Raw genomic sequence first — 436 nt, forward strand, 5'->3', positions numbered from 1 at the left:
ACAAGCTGGGCCTCGCCACCAGTCATCACCATCATCACCATCACAACCATCACCACCATCATCACGAGCATCCGTCCAGCCATCAGTCCCACCATCCGTACACCCCCGCCAACCAGGACCACTCTCCTCTCCTCTCTGGCCGGCCAGGGGGGGCGGGGCAGAGGGGGGGTGCCTCGTCGTACGAGGATGATGAACCCGAACCCGACTCGCCGCAGGTAATCTTTTAACCCATTTGATTCTCTCGGTATTATGGGCCAGTGGTTCTCATAGTGGGGAGGGGGTTCCAGGGATCCTTGACGTTAGACCATGTGGTTCTCATAGTGGGGTGGGGGTTCCAGGGATCCTTGACACTGGACCAGTGGTTCTCATAGTGGGGTGAGGGTTCCAGGGATCCTTGACACTGGACCAGTGGTTCTCATAGTGGGGTGAGGGTTCC

The sequence above is a fragment of the Electrona antarctica genome (genome assembly GCF_951216825.1).
Source record: "Electrona antarctica genome assembly, contig: scaffold_49, whole genome shotgun sequence".
NCBI lineage: Eukaryota > Metazoa > Chordata > Actinopteri > Myctophiformes > Myctophidae > Electrona > Electrona antarctica.